Raw genomic sequence first — 18,933 nt, 5'->3', positions numbered from 1 at the left:
AGGAATACATGCGGTAAAACAGAATCTAAAAACTTTGGGAGAAATATATTGTGTTTTGGCATAAAGTTAAAAGAATTTTTTTCAAATAAACTTGTTTTCTTATTTAAGGATGATTTATTAATATTAAGTATATAGATTTAGACACTTTAATTAGCTAAATAGGAGATATGGCAATTCTAAATATAAAGTACTATGCTAATCTGAAAAAATTAGAAATCTATTTCAAATGTAATTTTGTGATCTTTATATAAAGTTATTCAATTTATTTTTAAAATTTCTGTATTTTAAAGCTTAAAAGAAAAGAAAATATGTCTAACCTCCTAATGGAAAATATAATCTCAGAACAAAGAAAAGAATGACAAACACGTAATAAATATATGAGATCAGCTTCATTTCTGATTTTTTTTTGAACTTTTTATGAATCATACATTGTATTATTAGGAGAATAATAGATAAATACAATATGCATCAAATTTTATGTTCTCACAGCTGTTAAAAATTAAAGAAAAATGCAACTTTGCCTAGCTTAATATTAACTAAGTACTAAGTGAAAATTAGAAAAATATAAAAGCTACAGTAGTATTTTATTCTAAAATTCCCTATACATATATGCATATAATATTTTGTACATAGGTATGTAACGCTTGCCTTAATTGTTTTTGGAAATTCATGTTGTAAATGAGTGCAAAAATAAATGATGGGGAAGTATTTTCTCATTGTAGTTTATTACATAAACAAATTTACCAGTTAGCTAACTGTAACATTAAAGAACACATTTAAAATATAATTTTTCAGAATTTTATTGAAGATATCTTTTTAATAAGGCATTGTTTGGGCTTTTGTATGTGTTGTATTGGGATTTCTAAGTGCTGTGATTTTGAAGTTCATGGTATTTTTTTGAATTCCCTTTACATTGGCAAAATGTTTCTGTGGAAAAATCAGACATTGTTTACATTTTATTTTATATTTTGGAATAGGCAAAACAGTAGATATTTTGGAAGAATTATAGTTGTTGTTTTAGTGTATGTAGCAAATACCAAGCATTTTTTTCTCTCAATCAGTTATGCAGCTGTGCAGCTTGTTTTGTGAATGTACATACTGGAAATTTAACTCATATTGATGATGTGGTTTTATCTATCAAAGAATACTAATCTTAGATTATGGGCAAAATATTAAAAACAAATGCATCTTAAAATTCTTCTTTTTAATTAAAATGGGTAAGAATTGAAAGAGTTCATTCATGAATAAAGTGTGGGACTGTAGTTTCCTGAAAGAATGAGCTCTGTTTATTTTTCAAATTTTATCAGAATGTTTCTTAATTTTTTGTTGGCATTTTTTAAGGTCAGAAAGGCATTAAGCAGTAGTATTTGCTATTTCTGATTACTTTTCTGTGGAGAGAGAAAGGGAAAGCAAAATAAACTGTTTGCACATGGGATTTTCTTAGGGGAAAAAAATACTTTTAAGATGAAAAGGTATGTGGTCCATAATCGTTTTTTCTCGTTAAGATGTACCTGTTGTGAAAGGTAAATCTACACGAATTTCTTAAGTGTATATATTTGAAGAAAACTGTTTTTGTAAAATAGGGAGATGTAGGACATTGTGAATACTTACAGGACAGTCTTTCTTCTTGATTTCCAGGATTCAGAAAACAGATCTTTGATTTAATAGTTTTTAGTACAATACTGTCTGGGGTATAATAACTTTTTTAAAAGTCTGGGAAACTTATAAAGGCGAAAGGGGAGGTTAATTGACCCTACATGTACCCCTTAAATGGTGAGCATTAGTGTGAGTTCTCTGGAGACTAACAAAGGGTACTCTCTCAGGGATGGTTTTCTGGGCAGCTGAGGTTGTGTGTGTGATGAGGGAAGGAGGTGAGAGAGCAGAACTGGAGCAGTTTGTCAAAAATTCCCACGTTAGTTTGAGATTGTGAGGGTGAAAGTAGATGCAACAGTTTGGCTTCTGGAAAAGAAGGGGTGTCACAGGCTCAGCAGCCCCAAGGCCACGACGGGGTTAACGGCGGCAGCGCGCGGTGCACTCTGGGAGTTGTAGTCCAGGGCATTGTGGGAGTTGTCGTAAACCGCCTGCTTTTCTGCTGTCATGGCGGCCACCGAAGTTGAGAGCTGAGTGTTTTTGCCTTTCTGGGGGTCCTGGCGGGCTTTCTGTCTCGTCAGAAGGTCACCAGCAGCCCCTTGGGCTGCCCGAGGGTCTGTTAATCATGTTCCCGGGGGGTGGGCGAGCGGCCTGCGGGGTTCACGGTGGGCCTGCGCCGTTTTATGGCCTGGGGGGCCTGTGGGGGCTGAGGGCCCAGGGCAGGAGGGTCTCAGCCGGCCAGACCTGGCCAGGGGGCGCGGGCAGCTCCTGGGCCTTTGGGGGTGTGCTGCCTGCTTCCCTTTCTGTTGTCTTCAGAGTGTTTGTTTGGCTTTCTGTCTCTGTAGTCGCTGGTGTTCCTGACCCTGTTTGGGGTTAAGCTGGGCTGCTTCTCTTGGGTCTAGAGGAACTCAGGTAAGGGCTGGAATATTAACAGGTGCGTCTGTGAGCGTCCTGGGTGTCTTCTGCCTGGCGTAGGGTGTAACAGGTGGCACGAGTTATCAGCGTGTCTGTGGACGTGGAGTTGACTTTCTTTTGAATGTGGTGAACTTTGCCCTAGTTTGCTAATCCCGAGAGACAGCAGCGGGGCAATTCCCACCTGGGAAACGCCCTCTCTGTTCACTTGGATGTGTTCCTGTCTTTGGCAGCTTCCAGAGGTGTATTGTGCACTTGTCTGTGTAAAATGGTGGCCAGGGCAACAAGTACGATAAGGTCTAGAGATCTCTCCCCTTTTTTTTATTTATTTGCGGGTGCTGTCAGATTTGTTGTCTCGGGACAACATCTGATTGCCAAGCACATTAGCACCTGTCTCACCTGTTTTACCTGTGTGTACAAACGTGGATCTTACCGATTCTGCCACTATGTATTCTATAAATACGTCCTTTCCCCGTTTTCTGGTTGTCTACATAACTTAAGGGGTAACTGGTCATAAAAAAAATACCATTTCTCAGATGACATTTGAAAGCATTTTCCTTACAAATAGATCTGGCCTTAGGAAGTGGTTTCTCTCAATTTTGTTGAAGTAGGAGATTTGAAATGAGGTCCAGTAGGGGCTTTGGAACTCAGTCATCGAATTTTAGTTTCAGGGGCAGCCACATGACAGACATAATTTATACAGACTGTGAAAAATATATGTTATGTTCTTGTGGGAATTTTGGAGCATGTTAACAGTGTAATCTCTGATGTGTGTGTGAGATCCTATTTCCATAACTTTACCCTTCTTTGAGTTTGTGTAATACTTGATAACTTGAGTTGTAGAGAAGCAAAGCTGGCTGGACTTGTATGTGGTGTTCTGTTGAAAGTGATTTCAGCTTTCGATTGATAGATTAATGTTGTTGGCTTGTTAGTTAGGTTTCAGGAAGGTATTTCTTTCCCTTTGAGCCTTCCTTGGTGTCTTAAGAGTATTAACCTTCCAGTTGAAATGTGACTGAGAAATTTATTTTTAAATGAGCCTTACCATACGGTTTTATTGTTTGTAATAATGGGGTAAAATGTCATTGATTGTAGGGAATTAGTTTTGTATCTTAGGAAGACTGAATGTCTACAGATTGTAGATTTGTAGAACCATTCAAGACCAACCACAACCATTGTGTTAATTTGCTTTAAAATAAATTATAAAATTTGTTATTGTCATGTGGTCTCTGACTGAAGCAGAACACGTAGTGGTTCATTAGAAAACTTTCTGAAGGTGCTTTGCAAGTGCAAGTTGCTTTGATCAGCTTACAACTTGTCTCCCTATTTGCATAGAACCCATCTAGACATGTATTTAAGCAGATCCATCTCTTGATATTATGAGGTTTTACATTCAAGACTTCTGGCATTTAATACCTGAGGCCTTTATCTGGTTCTCTGCTTTCCATTTCTGACACTCCAGTTCTGCAGCTGCTGTGAAACAGTAGTTATTTCAGAAAAGAAAATGTGGTAAGATCCACTTATATTTTCTGGGTAACCTGTATTTTAATCTGTGTTGTATATACTTACTTGGTACCTATGTCAAAACTTCTTCAGCTTTGTATTGTTTTACTGAAATTCCTCTCAGTGAAATGTAACACTAAAGGAAAATTTGCTTGAACACTTTTGGAAGATGACAAACATTTAAAATTTTTATTTTTGACTGTAACCAAGTGTAGGAACACTAGAAAGAGATTAAGGTAGGGTTACTTAGATCCTTTGTAATCTCTTGGTTTTGTTAGAAAACTCCTCATTGATAGGCATAAGCAGTTTTGTTTTGTTTTTTTTTTTTTTTTTTTTCTGGGCCTGAGGCTTGAACTCTGGACCTAGGCATCATCCCTAAGCTCCTTTTGCTCAAAGCTAGCACTTTACCACTTAAGACACAGTGCCATTCGCCGGGCACTGGTGGCTCACGCCTGTAATCCTAGCTACTCAGGAGGCTGAGATATGAGGATCGCAGTTCAAAGCCAGCCCGGGCAGGAGAGACCGTGAGACTCCTACCTCCAATAAACCACCAGAAAACCGGAAGTGGCACTGTAGCTCAAGTGGTAGAGCGCTCGCTTTGAGCTGAAGAGCTGAGGGACAGCGCCCAGGCCCAGAGTTCAAGCCCCATGGCCGACAAAAAAAAAAAAAAAAAAAAAGACACAGTGCCATTCTAGTTTGATATTTATTTTTCATTTATGTTATTTGAAAAGAGACAGTTGTTTATTGTCATTTGTATACTTGCATATGGTTTTGTTAAGCTTTATACTTTTATTTTAGATTGTAGTACTCATAAACATGGAATATATCTCCAGCCACATCATCCTCACAGAGGACAGTAAGGTTTCTGAGAGAAAGTAGTAAGGTATTTAAAAAGTCCCAGGTCTGTTTCTGATGATGTTTATTTCGTTATTCTGTTTACATATATTTATAGGATTGAATACATTAACTGATGTGCTGGTCCTTATTTTTTGAACGTTGATCTTATATGATTTTTTATGATCAGGACAGAGTAAATCATCATTTACTTGAAAATACTGAAGATAGATTGAAAGATAGGAAGTAGCTCAACCTGGGGTCAGCCTGAGTCATAGTCATATAGGAGTCCCTGGTATCAGTTCACCACTATTGGAAAGAGAGGGTGATCACATGCACTGATCCTATCACTGATATGATTTTAAAGTTTTGAAAAGAGACCATTTTGCTTTATTCTCTGCCATTCTAATTTGGTTTTAATTCAGCTTTCTTCCTCTGGATGTAGAATTTAAATAACATCTTTATTTTTAGTAAGGGAAAATTACCAATTACAGGCATTCTCATCACTATCTGTCTTAACTATTTTTTTTTTCTTCAGTTACGGGGCTTGAACTCTGGGCCTAGGATCTGTCCCTGAGCTTTTTTGCTCATGGCTAACACTGTGCCACTTTGAGTTATAGCACCACTTTGGTTTTCTGGTGGTTAATTGGAGATAAGAGTCTCACAGACTTTCCTGCCATGGCTGGCTTTGAACCATGATTCTCAGATCTCAGCCTCCTGAACAGTTAGGATTGAAGGCGTGAGCCACAATTGCCTGGCCATACTATATCTTTATAATTAAAAAGTTTATAATTTTAGTAGTTTATAATTAAAAGACAATAAATATATTTCTGTTCTGGGTAAAAACAAATGACTTTGTTAAACTTCACTAGTGAAGTCAGAGTTTATCCTATAGAAAAAAAAATCCAGGATATATGGCTGTGGTTTCCTTTTGTGTTATTAACAATCTTCAGACAACCAAGACAGGTGTATGCCTTGTCCTTTTGAAGAGAATCTGAAAAATTCTTGCCTGCCACTCTCATGACATAAGTACATGTGTTAGACTAATATAAGAAGCCAGGCACTGGTGGCTCATGCCTGCGAAATTCCAGAGGCTGAGACCTGGAAGATTGTGGTTTTAAGCCAGTCAAGACAGTTTGCAGCTTTTATCTCCAATTAACTGGCAAAAATAAAGTTGAACTGGAGGCATTGCTTAAGTGGTAGAGAGCCAGCCAGTCATATCCTGGTACAGGCACATACACACAAAAAGAATAATGTAAGAAGTCCTTGAATTTACATAAAACAATAGAAGAAGCTGTTTTACATGGCTCACACATATAATCCCTGCTATTTAGGAGACATAGATAAGAGGATTCATATTCAAGATCAGCCTGTGCAAAAAGTTAGCAAAATTCCATGGCAGCAAAAAAAGTCAGGTGTAGTGGTGCATACCTATAATCCCAGGACGGTAGAAGGCCAGCCTAGTCAAAAGCCCAAGACTGTATTTGAGAAACAACTGAAGGTTGTTTTCTTTTGATTTTTAAAGGCTTAGGAGTTTGGCTCAAATGGCAGAGAACCAGCCTAGTAAGTACTAATCCCAAAGTTAGAACTCTACTACATATGCAAAAAACCCCAGACCATATGTGTTTGCCATTTCTAAAAGACTGTTTGTAAACCACTTTCTGTTAGTTTGTCTATGGTATGCGCGCCGGTACTGAAGTTTGAACTCAGGGCCTCTCACTTACTGTGCTGGCTTGCTTGCTCACTACTGCTGAAGCCATGCCTCCATGGCTTCATGGTGATTACTTTGGAGATGGAATCTTGTGAACTTTTCTACCCAGACTGGCCTTAAATTGTCTTTAGGAATTTAGGTAGTATTTTTTTTTTTTTTTTGGTGGCAAGAACCATGTCTTTTCAATTAAGTTGTTTTTAATGGAGTTGGTCAACTTGTTTCTATTTTTTTATATTACCAAAACCATTTAGTATACAGTTAAAGAGCATAGTGCACTAGAGAGTTAAAATGAAGATATTGATGCTTTTAAATTATTCCGTAGCAGGAGGTATGGCGTAAGTAATAGAGTGCTGGCCTAGCAAGTGTGAAGCCCTGAGTTCAAACCCCAGTACTGAAAAAAAAAAAATCCACAACACTATTTTGTACTGTTTGCTATAATTATTTTATGATAAGATTTGAACTTGAAATATGTTACAATGGAGTTACTTAAGTATTTGTGAATGACTTAATCCTGTGTAAGAACCTATATATTTCATATTAGTTTTTGAGACAAGGCTGTGTGTGTGTGTTTGTGTGTGTGTATTCATTCTAATGAAAAGAAATAAAAAGTAAAGTGGAGATGACTCCTAGTTCACTTGAAGAGAAGTATTCTAAATTAAATGTGGAAAGAATTTTTTTTTTTTTTTGGAGTCCGGTCGTGGAGCCTAAACTCTGGGCCTGGTTGCTGTCCCTCAGCTCTTCAGCTCAAGGCTAGCGCTCTACCACTTGAGCCACAGCACCACTTCCGGCTTTTTTCTTTTTGCTTATGTGGTGCTGAGGAATCGAACCCAGGGCCTCATGCATGCAAGGCAAGTGCTCTACCATTGAGCCACTTCCCAGCCCCGTGGAAAGAATTTTTATACATGCAAAAGATTTGAGACATGTAATACCGTTCCTATAAATTACTAGGAAAGACAGATTTACCACTGAAGAAAGGAAAAAAATTTAGCTGGGGGCTGGTGGCTGTAATCCTAGCTACTTCTTAGGAGGCTGAGATCTGAGGGTCTCAGTTCAAAGCCAGCCCTGGGCAGGACAGTCTGTGAGACTATTACCTCCAATAAACCACCAGAAAACCAGAAGTGGCTCTGTGGCTCAAGTGGTAGAGCACTGGCCTTGAGCTGAAGAGCTGAGGGACAGCACTCAGGCCCAGAGTTCAAGCCCCATAACCCACGAAAGAAAGGAAAAAATTGTAATGACAAATGTTGTAGATTGTTTTCCAAAGATGTCTACAATACAACCTCCCAACTCAGTGTACCATTGACAGTCATCAGTATGCTAGGGGTTTCCTTAGTGGTATAGCATGTGCTTGGCATGTTAAGGCCTGGGCTCTGTTCCCCCTGAAACCCTCCCCCAAAAAACAAATGGATTCTCTCCACTTTCTTCAATTTGGGTAGACTGACTCTTTTGATAAAGGAAAAATGGTAATGTTGCACTAAACTAACCTGACAACTTCTGCATTCCGCCCTTTGGAAGCCAACTACCATCTAAGACCTGTCATTACCCTGAAAGCTTTATGTTGTGAGAAACCCATGTGGAGAAGATCTGGAAGATGAGACATTTCATGGAGAAGTGAAGAAGCAACAAGGACAGATCTCAGAGTGAAAAAGTCGCTTGGGAAATGGACCTGCCAGCCTCAGCAGCCCTGTGTTGCCATTAACTCAGCTGTAAATCAGTACAGCAAATAAAATAATTTGTTCTAAGCTTTTAAGATCTTGGGAGGTTTGTTATACAATGATAACTAGAACAAATACAAGGGAAAAGGCTGGGTCTGAAGCCAGCCCAGTCAGACAAATTTCAGAGAGTCTTGTCTCCAGCAAAAATGCTCAAGTGATACACTACCAGCCATCATTGAAAAGCTAAGCCATAGCTCAAGGCCCTGAGTTCAAGTCCTGATACCAGCACACATATATATGACAAAACCCCAACAATAAAAAAATTGTTTAGCTGAGTACTAGTGGCTCAGACCTGTAATGTTGACTACTCAGGAGGCTGATATCTGAGAATTTCGGTTCAAAGCCAGCCCAGGCAGGAAAGTCCATGAGGCTCATATCTCCAGTTAACCACCAGAAAACCTCAGTAGCTCTTACGTAGTTCAGGGACAGTATTCACAACCCAAGTTCAAGACCCACAACTGACAAAAAATAAATAGTTGTTTATACCCAGTAGACTAACAAATAAATTGTAAATGTAGTTGATGCAAAGCATTGGGGATTTTGTGAAATGTTGGGGCCATTCTGGAGAATAGTCTGGCAGAATTTAGTTAATTGTGTATACACATTAAATTGTTTTGGGGCACATTCAAGAAATCTTAATTCTGTAAAAGAACAAATATGAGGATAATCACTACTTGGTTTTTGGTAGAATCTTAAGAATCCAACCTGAAGCCAGGAGCTGGTGACTCATGCCTGTAATACTAGCTACTCAGGAGGCTGAGATCTGAGGATTTCCAGAGAGGCAGGAAAGTCTATGAGACTCCTATCTCCAGTTAACCACCAGAAAACCAGAAGTGGAGCTATGGCTCAAAGTGTTAGAGCACTAGCCTTGAGTAAAAGAGCTCAGGGACAGTATCCAGGCTCACAACCACCACCACCAACAACAAATCCAACCTGAGATTCTTAACTGGGAAATTACATAAGTAAAATAGGGTGGATGCATGAGTAGTACTATGTATCACAAGCAAAGGAGGTGGGCTTGGTAGCACACTTTTGTAAGGTCCTATAAGACTAGCACTTGGGAAACAATAGAACATTTAGCTCAATAACATTTGTATAAATTTTATATGCAAAATGTTTCATCAAAATTGTTCAACTAGATGTATCAAATACTTCGGAATGGTTACAAAAGACCCTATAGAAGAGGGGGAATTTAGTAGAGAAAGTGGCTTAAAAAGGAAAGAAAAGATAACGTCTAAGATCATATCTGTGTGAACTAAGCCATAAAGGTAACCAAACTTCATGTTTTTGAAGTCCAACAATTATTCTCCAACTAAACTGAAATAGAACCATTTTAAAAATGTATACCAGCCAGGCACTGGTGGCTCACACCTGTAATCCTAGCTACTCAGAAGGCTGAGATCTGAGGATCTAGGTTCGAAGCCATCTAGGCAGGAAAGTTTATGAGACTTATCTCCAATTAACCACCAGAAAACTAGAAGTAGTTCTGTGGCTTAAGTGGTAGAGCACTCATCTTGAGCTAAAGAGTCCAGGGACAGTGCCCAGGCCCAGGGTTCAAACCCCACGACCAAAAAAACAAAAACAAAAACCCACAATTGAAAAAAAAGTGAAAACAGTGTGGTCCAAAAGGCAATCTCATTTTGTTAGATATGTAAATTAGTATGATCTTTGAGAACAGTATTTAGTTGCTTAAAAAGGCTTATACCTTTCCAACAAACTAATATACATTGAAATTAAGAAACCAAAACTCGCCAGGTGCTGGTGGCTCACACCTGTAATCCTAGCTACTCAGGAAGCTGAGATCTGAGGATCACAGTTCAAAGCCAGCCCAGGCAGGAAAGTCTGTGAAACTCTTATCTCAAATGAACCACTCAGAAAACCAGAAGTAGTGCTGTGGCTCAAGTGGTAGAGCGCTCACCTTGAGCCAAAGAGCTCAGGGACGGTGCCCAGGTTGAGTTCACGCCCCACAACCAAAAAAAAAAAAAAAAAAGAAACCAAAACTCTTCTGGCGCTAGTGTCTCATGCCTGTCATCCTAGCTACTGAGGAGACTGAAGTCTGAAGATGGTGGTTCAAAGCCAGGCTGGGCAGAAAAACTTGTGACAAGAAACTCTTATCTGCAGTTAACCAGAAAAAAAGCCTGAAGTAGAGCCTGTGGTTCAAGTGATAGCACACTGGCCTTGGGTGAAAAAGCCAAGCCAAAGCAAGACTTGAGTTCAACTCTAGTACCAACACACACACACACACACACACACACACACACACACACACACACACACACACACACACACACACACACACACACACACACACACACACACACACACACACACACACACACACACACACACACACACACTCAACAAGACTCCATAAACGGTACTGGTAAATGTAAAATTCGTGGGGTTACATATAGGAAATTAAATGTAAGACCCATGACCTGAAACTAAAAACTTGCTGGGAAAAAGGATATTTAATGAAAGATAAAACAATGTTCATGGACTAGAAGCCTCTGTTGAGAATATAACTTTCTTCAAATTAATCTATACAATCAAAGTACTCTCAATCAAAATTATGTTTATTTTTAAAAAATAGAATAGATGGTTCTATAATTTATAAAAAGGCAATAAAATTTATAAAAAGGCAAAGACTCTAGAGAAGCCAAAGAAGAATAGTATTGGAGGCGTAAACTAGCTGGCTTAATGACAACTTTAAAAGTGAACTAATTAAGATTTGTATTTGCAGAATGATATGTAACTCAGTGGGGCACAGGGAAATGAGAATGTACATACATGTCACCGAAGGATTTTCGACTGAAGTGCCAAGGTAAATCAAGAGGGAAAAGATAATCCTTTTAACACATGGTGTTGCATTAAGTTGGCTTCCCATATGCTGAAAAATGAACATTGTCCCTTGGGCCTGGTTTCTTACATTATTCTAATAGTCTTCACAGTACTTATTTCGTAAGTATGGCGGGCAAAAAGAAATTTGCAGATTCCCTTGAAAGGACAAGTCATATACCTGTCTTCATTGTCAAAATTATAATCTTGTCCACAAACTTTTTCTTGTTTCTGTGTAAATTTGCAATTTGTCAGATTTCTATAAATGGCCTTATTTTATGTTAAGTGCAATTTATTAAATGTCTTCAATGAATACGAACATTCTTATTTTTTAAAGCAAATATTACATTCTCATTCAAATGGGAAATGATAAATGAGCACCTTATTCACAAAGCAGCTGTGAAAATACTAAAATTGGGCCTTTAGGTCTTCCTGTGAATCAGACAGAAAAAAGAAAGTTCAGGAACTTCCCAAAATGAGTTCATTTATATCCTCATTAAAAACACATTTGCTAAATTTGGAATAGATAGGTAAGGCAATTCTGGAGAAATGTTGAACCAACAGTAGCTCTATTAGAAATAGAATCTGGTATCCAGGGTTTATTCATGACTGGATAATGGTTCCTTCTCCCTAACTAAAACTAGGGCTTTAAAGTTTTATTTCTAGATGAATGGTTATTGTATCCACATTTTTCCTTCTTTTGTTGGTGGGGTGGGGTCTGAGACCAGCTCATTGGCTAGCATTCTTAACCCCCACGATTTTTCTTTCTTTGTGAAATCTAACACAGATGTGCAGCTTTTCCTTCTGTGCCAGCTGTCACATCAAGACCACTCAGTTTGTGCCCCAAACCTCTTTAAGGATTTTCTAAATTATTTTTCTTTGTATTCAGAAAGTAGAATGTAGTTTCCTACGTAGATTTGTGTTGCATGATTTTTTTTTCATGTCAGGAAAATGATACTTTAACCATTCCAAGTAAACTTCTGTTCATACTCCCAGACTAAAGTTTTCTATATTGCAATATTTTAGATTTGAGCAACATATTTGAATCCCCCCCACCCCACCCCGCACCAAAGTTGTAAAGTTCGTTTTCGACATGACAACTTGTACTTCTCATTGTTGCAACGGGTCCACCTGTATCCTTAAATGACTTGTTTTTCCCCATCTCCTCCACAAATTATACCGACATCAAATATAGTGAAAGCGGGGGTTATACTGTGGGGGAGGGACATACAAAGCAACAAAGAAATAATCTTATAAATGAGTTAGAAACAAATGCATGAAAGAAAAAAATATTTAAATACATATCTAAGGGTTCATTTTCCTAACATCACATTATCTGACCTTTTCTGCTTGACTCATACATTTACTAGATATTGCAAATAAGGGAAACCATGGGACCTAAGTTTCTTTGGGCTTGGCTTACTTCACTTAATATAATTTTTTCCAAGCCTTTCCATTTCCTAACAAATGGGGCAATGTCATTCTTTCTGATGGAGGCATAGAATTCCATTGTGTATATATACCACATTTTCTTGATCCATTCATCTACTGTGGGGCATCTGGGTTGGTTCCATATCTTAGCTATGGTAAATAATGCTGCAATAAACATAGTTGTGCTGGTAGCTTTAGTGTGGTCTTGTTTGTAAACATTTGGGTAAATGCCCAAAAGTGGGATTGCTGGGTCATAGGGGAGCTCTATGTGAAGTCTTTTCAGGAACCTCCATACTGCTTTCCAAAGTGGTTGAACAAGTTTAATCCCCCAACAACAAATTCTCAAAGAAACAACTGTCCAATAAATAAGTGGGCTAAAGACTTGAAGAGAAACTTCTCTGAAGAAGAAAGAAGGAAGGCCAATAGACACATGAAGAAATGCTCAACCTTCCTAGCCATAAAAGAAATGCAAATCAAAACAACATTGGGATACCACCTCACCTCAGTTAGAATGGCTATAATCAAGAGCTCTAACAACAACATTCTGGAGGGGATGTGGACAGAAGGGAACCTTACTTCATTGTTGGTGGGAGTGTAAACTTGTGTTGCATGATTTTTGTTTTGTTTTTGTCGGTCAGTCGTGAGGCTTGAACTCTGGGCTCGGACACGGAGTCCCCTGGGCTCTTCAGCTCAAGGCAAGCGCTCTACCAGTTGAGCCACAGCGCCACTTCCGGTTTTCTAGTGGTTTATTGGAGATAAGAGTCTCATGGACTTTCCTGCCCAGGCTGGCTTTGAAAACTTCCATCCTCAGATCTCAGCCTCCTGAGATCTGATTACAGGCGTGAGCCACCGGCGCCCCGCCTGTTGTGTTGCATGTTTTTGATTATTTTTTCCCCTGGTGATCTAGTTTCTGATCATACATGTTACTAGCCACTCACTTCTAAAAGTTTTTTGTTTCTATAGCTCTAGACTTTCATATCTGACTTAATACAAGGAAAGAAATCATTACTGTGTTTCTCCGCTAATTTCCATGCAATTTCTTTTTCCTTTATTTTTAAATTTTTTTGTGCCAGGCTTGAACTCAAGGCATCGGGGCTTGAATTCATGGCCTGGGCACTGTCTCTGAGCTTCTTTTACTTCAGGTTGAGTGCTCTACCACTTGAGCTACAGCTCCACTTCTGGTTTCTTTTGGTAGTTTAGTGCAGAGAAGAGTCTTAGACTTTTCCTGCCCACGCTGGCTTCAAATCCCCATCCTCAGATATCAGCCTCCTGAGTAGATAGAATTACAGGTATTCTTAATAGCAAAATGTTCTCAGTTTGTTGAATCTTCCCCATAGATATGCCTCGTTTGAAGGAGAGAAAAAGTAGTATGTAATCTCCAGGGATTCTTGCTGCAGAAATTCAAACTAAAGCTAGTCATCTCAAACTAGTCATCTCAACAATGGCAGACATATTCTTCTAAAAAAAGATATTAACAAAACAGTTAAAAGTTGGAGAATATTTGGAAGCATAAAAGAACTGCTATTTTTCCCCTTGGTTCTTTGAAATAGGGTCTTACTAAGCAGCGCAGACAGGCCTCAAACCTGAGATTTTCCTGTCTCAGCTTCCTGCATAATCAGATTAAGGGCATCTGCCACCATGCTCAGCTGTTTATACCAGGTTTGGGCTACTTTTTATGCTTGAAATTATCCATAGTAAAAAGGCAATTGTAGTTTTTGTTTTGTGCTGGTTCTGAGACTTGAACATAGGGCCTCATGCTGTCACTTAGGTTTTTCACTCCCAGCTGGTGTTCTACCATTTGAGTCATGCCTCCAGTCTGGAATTTTTGTTGGTTAATTGGAGATATTCTCAGGACTTTCCTGGCTAGGCAAGCTTTGAGCTGACATCTTCTGGGTCTTAGCTTCCTGAGTAACTAGGATTAAAAGCATGAACCACCAGTGCTTGGCAAGGTAAATGTTGTTTTAGAGAGTTAGTGGTCTATAAATAACCTTGTAATAATCACTTATAAATCAAAAGGCATAATTAGGCAGTGTGCAAAAGAAAATATATGGTGCCTGGTGCACTAGATCATACTTGTAATATCAACTTCTTGGGAGGCTGAGGCCGAAGGATGGCTTGGGCTCAAGTGCTTTTGAGGACTTCATAGGGAAGGGCCTTATGAACTGAGTGTATTAAGTAAGGGGGTTGGGCAGAGGTACACTTCCTTAAGAAATATACATAGACATGTTTTCTTTCATAGATTATTTTCTTTCATTGCGATTACAAAATATTCACAAATATGTAGCCAAAAAAGCACCCATTTGTTACATGCCATTTATTATCTTATAGGTCTAAAGCTTAGAATTGCAACATGGGCCCGGCGATGTTGGCTCATGCCTGTAATCCTAGCTACTCAGGAGGCTGAGATCTGAGGATCACAGTTTGAAGCCAGCCTAGACAGGAAACTCCATGAGACTCTTATCCCCAATAAACTACTCAAAAAATCTAGAAGTGGCACTGTGGGTCAAGTGGTAGGGTGCTAGCCTTGAGCAAAGTACACTCAGGGACAGCATCCAGGCCCTGAGTTCAAACCCCTGCAAGTTCTAGGCTAGAGTTCATTTCTGTGCCCTTTTTAGGAGGCAGCTTGTGGGAGGTGATACTGGGATTTGAAATCAGGGCCTCCTATTTTCTAGGCTGGTGTGTATCACCTGACCCAATCTTTCCAGACTTGTTTGACTTGTTTTTCTGGTGCTTTTGAGATAGGATTTCTTTTCTGCCTGGGCACATCACTGGGATAACTGGCTTGCACCACCACGTCCAGCCTCCCTCTGTGGAGATGGAATCTCACAGACTTTTCTGCCCAGGCAATCCTGAACTGAGATCAGCTCCTTCTTGGTCTCCCACATATCTTGGGATGACAGATGCATGCCATTGTGTCCAGGTATGGGTTGGGAAGAGATCTTACAAACTTTTCTGTCCAGAATGGCCTCAAACCTTTATTCCCCAATCTCAACTTCCCAAATAGCTAGGAATAGCTCAGTGGTAGAATTTTCCTTAGCGTGCTTGAGAGCTTGGCTTCAGTACCCAGCACTACAAAGAAAAAAAAATATCAGCAGACTACTCAAGTATTTGTCTTAAATCCATGTATGAATCCCTTATGCTACTGTAATAAGTTGCTAGAAACTATTTGGCTTTGAAGAGCAGATATTTATTCTCTTGTTATAGTCCTGAATTTTAAGAAAAATATGAAATTAAGAGGCTAACAATGCCATGTTAACCCTGAAGGCTCTAGAGAAGAACCTTTGCTTTTTCAGAGCTTCTGTTGGTTATCAGTAATCCTTAGCATTCTTTGGCTTGAGGCCTCATCACTCAGTTTCAGCATCTATTGTCTCAGGCCAAGTTGCTTTCTCCTTGTGAGCAAACAGTTATTGGTTTTAAGACCCTTCAATCCAACATGACCTTATCATAACTCAAACACATCTATAAAGATGCTACTTGCAAATAAACCTGTTTCACAGGTATTAGGACTTTAGTTCATCTTCTGACAGTATTCATTGCAACTCAGACAAGTCAGTCCAGTCAGAATTAGCTGAAGTAGAGGTTGGACTGAGCTGCAATAATTATGAAGGGCTCAGACAATCAGACGCTGCGAAGGTCTTTCAGACATGTCTGTAATTGAAGTCCAGTCATTTGTATTTCTTCATCCACTAATTATTAGCTACAGGCAATCTCTGAGGAGGAGGCAAAGCAGCATCTCTTGGCTAAACAGTGTCTATAAAGGGGAACAGCTCTGAACCCTCACCAACTAACATCTAATACAAATGGGGGAATGAATGTTGTGGTCTTGGAAAGGAGATCTGGATGTGTTCCTCAAGATGTGATATATTATGCCTTTTAAATAGAGCTTAAAACTAAAAATTCTATTGTATATATATTCACAAATATTTGTGATAAAAGTTATACAGGGAAAGTTCTACAGTTGGGTGGTGAGTTCCCAGTTTTCCATTATATTAGGCTTTATAACTAATAGGTTTTCACATTATCTTTGTATGCATCAATTATATTCACTAAGAAAAATCTAGATTTTTAAGGAAAATACATATGGGCAAAGAAAGAAAATTCTGAATCCATTGTTAAACTCAGTGAATATTCAGATAAAGAACAACTTCTGAAATTCCTTTGCATTTTTTGTTCACATGTGTATATAAGTACCTTCTAGATTTAAAAATAAATTGGCAGTAGTGTGTTGTTACATCATAGTTTATTTTCCCCTTTGAAATACTTTTAAACTGAATTGTTTACTGTGACTAAGATATCTTTCTTTTTTTAACTGAAAGTATTCTGTGTAAGGTTGCTGGAGTGATTATTAGATCTGCTTATGCAATAAAGACAACCAGTTTAATGTGTCAATATTTATATGTAATCATTTGATATTTAAATTCCACCATGGGCTGGACACTCATGGTACAACCCTGTATTCTAACTACTCAGGAGGCCAAGATCTGGAAGATCATAGTTCAGAGGCAGCTTGGGCAGAAAAGTCTAAGAGGCTCCATTTCTAATTAGTCAGCAAAAAGCCAGGCTGAAGGCATGGCTCCAATGCCAGCAGTAAGCAAGCAAGCTGAACAAGCACAAAACCCTTGAGTCCCAGCCACACTACAGGGCACTTAAAAAAATTCACCATGATATTTTTGGTAATATTATATAGAAAATATATTAACTATATGCTTATATATGTTAATATATTATTATATAGAACAATGTTGAATGATTGGCACAGGAGGCTAAAATCTGAGAATTTGGGTTCAAAGCCAGCCCAGGCAGTAAAGTCCCTGAAACTCTTATCTCCAGTTAACCACCAAGAAAACCAGAAGTGGAGCTATGGCTCAAAGTGGTAGATTGCTAGCCTTGATCTGAAGAGCTCAGGGACAGCATCCAGGCCCTGAGATCAAGGCAAAAAAAAAAAAAAAAGGTGTGAATAATATTTGTATGTTCATCGTTTTTACTTTAAAAATGTGTATGGATGCTAACAGATTAAAGAAAGATACCCTAAGAGAGGAACACAAAGGCATAACTTCTCTAAACATTTAAAATACTATCTATTGATATGAACTCCGAAAAGAAGTGGGGAGAGTGATAGATGGGGTGAGATTGACTAGGATATATTGTAAAAGTGAAAATGTGACCATGAAATCCTTATATAAGGTAAGCTAATAATCAAAAGTGTATGTGTGTTTATGTTGTAAATGTCACATAGTTTTATATCTACATAAGGAAAAGAAATGGAAGAATACACTCCAGCGGGAATAGGAAATGAGGTAGTATATCGGGACAGTTTATATACTTGTTTCTAGAATCAGGCCTTGTGCATTCAAGAAGTCCTGACAGAGGGGCTAGGAAGGTGGCTCAGAGGTAGAATGCTTGCCTTGCATGAATGAGGCCCTGGGTTTGATTCCTCAGCACCACATAAGCAGAAAAAGCCAGAAATGGCACTCTGGCTTTAGTGGTAGAGTGCTAGCCTTGAGCTGAAGAGCTGAGGGACAGACCAGGCCCAGAGTTCAGGCCCCATGACTGACCAAAAAAAAAAAAAAAGGCAAAAATTCAGCTGTTTTCCTGGTTTCCTTGTTGGGAACCTGAGGTTGTTCCTGTGTTCGAATGGAATAATGTACAGGAAATCACTTTGAAAATGATAGTGCAATAAGGAAGTATAATAAATACTAATACCCCCTTTCGTAGTGATATTCTTTATTGAAGAAGCCAAATATTAAGCTTTTTAGAACTTCTTAAATCCAAAGAGGTTAGGAAGATTGTTTCTTTTAAATTAATTTGTTTACATAGCAACTTTTTGTTTTGTTTTTAAATCCAGGACTGGACAACTGAATTTAAAGGCCAGCTGAAGCTCAATAGTTTGAACTTCATTTAACTGAAGATGGAATGAAAGAAGAAAGAACTGTTAAAATTATGTAAGTTTTTTATACAGCCAAGTAAAGGATTCAGCTCTTGTTCCAAAGGATCAATGAAGATGGTATTCTTAAATTTTCCATGCTTCTATGAAACTCCCTAATTATGTAATTTTCTTTTATTATATTGGTTTACTCTGAATTTCATTGTCAAACATGACCTGAAATTCAATTTATAGAAATACTGACAATAAACTGTAACTTAAATTGGAACATTTGTATACTAATATGATGCAGTGTTGTTTCACATTTTTCTGCATTGAAGACTATTCTGAATTCTAAATATTTAAATAAACTGCACTAAAATACAATGAGATTGTGTCTGGGTGTATGATTTGTATAACAACTAAGTGTTCTAAAAACACTTCTACTCTCTTGTTAGCCACTTTTTATACTGCTTTCTCTGAGCTAGTTCTGGAGATATGATTTCATACCTACACCTTTTTAGTTCAAATTCTAATTATGC

At 38.4% G+C, this 18,933-nt stretch overlaps 2 long non-coding RNA genes across 2 annotated transcripts in view; both read left to right on the top strand.

The window, feature by feature from the left end:
* Window positions 1-18,763, top strand: part of LOC138833965 (uncharacterized) — an 82,691-nt gene extending 63,928 nt beyond the window's left edge. The window contains exon 4 of the long non-coding RNA XR_011373978.1: window positions 18,374-18,763. This is a non-coding gene — a long non-coding RNA (uncharacterized lncRNA). The remainder of the gene's footprint in view (window positions 1-18,373) is intronic.
* On the top strand, window positions 2,075-8,294 carry LOC138833964 (uncharacterized). Its single transcript, XR_011373977.1, has 3 exons — window positions 2,075-2,204; window positions 2,436-2,502; window positions 8,060-8,294. It is a non-coding gene; the product is annotated as an uncharacterized lncRNA (long non-coding RNA).
* Window positions 18,764-18,933: the final 170 nt, after the last annotated feature.

This window comes from Dipodomys merriami, unplaced genomic scaffold (genome assembly GCF_024711535.1).
Source record: "Dipodomys merriami isolate MVZ:Mamm:240054 unplaced genomic scaffold, mDipMer1.0.p SCAF_21, whole genome shotgun sequence".
Lineage (NCBI taxonomy): Eukaryota > Metazoa > Chordata > Mammalia > Rodentia > Heteromyidae > Dipodomys > Dipodomys merriami.
Note: the sequence above shows the minus strand (reverse complement) of the source record. Positions and strands in the feature narration are given on the sequence as shown.